The sequence below is a fragment of the Aplysia californica genome, unplaced genomic scaffold, assembly GCF_000002075.1.
Source record: "Aplysia californica isolate F4 #8 unplaced genomic scaffold, AplCal3.0 scaffold00012, whole genome shotgun sequence".
NCBI lineage: Eukaryota > Metazoa > Mollusca > Gastropoda > Aplysiida > Aplysiidae > Aplysia > Aplysia californica.
In genome coordinates, this window is record NW_004797282.1 from 1,483,473 (window position 1) to 1,485,374 (window position 1,902).

Genomic DNA, 1,902 nt, shown 5'->3' on the forward strand with positions numbered 1-1,902 from the left:
GAGAGAGAGAGAGAGAGAGAGAGAGAGAAAGAGACGGACCGATAAAAGAAAGACTGGAAGTTAAAGAGGTGAGGGGAAGCGAGTCGGCCGCGTAAAACAAAATTGTAAAGTCATTGGAAACTGATCAGGTCATGTGATTTTCCGTTAGGGAAAAGAAAAACCATACCTGAGAAAAAGGTATCATTTTAAAGCTACATCCCTTGCCTTTGGAGATCATGCTTTGGATGACTTTGAACAACTCACGTCGAAACAACAGTGCAATACAATGTTTGCTCTCTGGCGATATGTATTTTAAGAAAATATACCATTCTAAAATAAATGAATGCAAGCAAAAGTGAAATAGATCAAGATCTAAATAGAATAATGTAGATCTAGTACAGCAATAAGGTTGGGACCAGTAAAAAAAAGTTATAAAACAAAATCAACTTAAAAAGTTTTTAAAAAATTAACTCTTGAAAAATGGCAGTTTCATTACATGAAAAAGTAAATCAATGTTCAACGAAAAAATAAAAGATAAAATAATCAACATATGAATCAACAAGTAAGAAAATGACAATAAATAAACATAATAAACAAAATAGAAATAATTAATAAATTACTAAGTAAATTGTACAGATACTGAGAAACAATAGTGTTTTCCATAGAGAGTATAGCAGTAGATATCTATAAGTTTGCTTGTGAGCACGTACCTTACGTGAAGTTGAGCCGCGGACTTCCAACGTGTGAATGGCACAGTCTATCCAGAATATGGGAAACCGCCCGTAACTCCAGTTAGGGAAACTCAAATGACACGAATTCTTCAGCGCGAATGTAAACAATGCTTACAAAACAAAACTAGGATCCAAAGAGCCCACAACTAAAAAAAAAAGAACAAACCTTTACCGAAAAAAAGGAATTAAAAAAAAGAAACGAATAAATATGGCAAAAAAAGAAAAGTGGACACCAGCAGTCTCTTGTCGCGTGTGGTTGCGCGGTTTACCACAAGGCGCCGCCCCAGTTGGATTTCATGTGTCTGGAACGACAACAACAGCAACAGCAGCTGCAGCAGCAGCAGCACCAACAACAGCAGCAGCAGCAGCAGCAGCCTGCGACGAAAGGGGACAGTAGCGCACACACACACGCACACACACGACGACGGCCCTCTCACGGGTTTCCTTTTCTCGCCGTCCTCGTCTGCCTCTGCTTGTCTGGCCTATCTGTGAGTGAGAGGCGATCGGGGAGTGACGCAAGCCGACATCGCACGGTGTTGTCCCCTGAATCTCTCGGTGAAGGTCTGGGCCCTTCTGTCGGTCGTGGCCATAGAATAGAGAACAGACAGACAGTGCCGTGGTGTGGTGTTTGCACACAGTCGAGACGGGACCTCCGGCCAGTTCGATATGACCCAGACGATTGGATGGAGAGGTTAGAACTCTCCTGAACTAATTCCCTGTTTGATTTTAGCAAAATAAATTCAGGCCCAAAGTGGGGATAATTCGTGAGTGCTCTGGAGTGGTCTGCTTCAAATTTTCTATAAAACATCTATCGTTCTGATACCTCCTCCTTTTTGGCACTAATATGACCTTATCGTGTTGCAAGTGTCTTAAACCTCACGGTTCACACTTTAACAAAAGTCAACAAATGGCGCTCAGTAGATCCTACCGTTAATGACACTCATGCATGAGAAAGGAATTTTTCTCAAAACAAAATTAAATACTGAGTTAAGGACTTTGGTCAAAGGGGACATGGTCAATGCGTTTGATTGCTCGCTACATCAGATCTTTAAAAAAAATGCATTGAGATTTACTGTTTTGGTCGGTGCGGCAAGTAATCATCTTGGGTACATTTTACACCAGAGACATAAAGCTAGACTTTTGTGTGTGTGTTACTTAAAGGAATCATGAAAAGCAAGAAAATCGAAAGCCT

At 40.7% G+C, this 1,902-nt stretch overlaps 1 long non-coding RNA gene across 1 annotated transcript in view; it reads right to left on the reverse strand.

Moving 5' to 3' along the window:
* The window catches only part of LOC101849261, a 54,851-nt gene extending 53,648 nt beyond the window's left edge, over positions 1–1,203 (reverse strand). Inside the window, exon 1 of the long non-coding RNA XR_220078.3 lies at positions 690–1,203. This is a non-coding gene — a long non-coding RNA (uncharacterized LOC101849261). The remainder of the gene's footprint in view (positions 1–689) is intronic.
* Between the last annotated feature and the right edge of the window lie 699 nt (positions 1,204–1,902).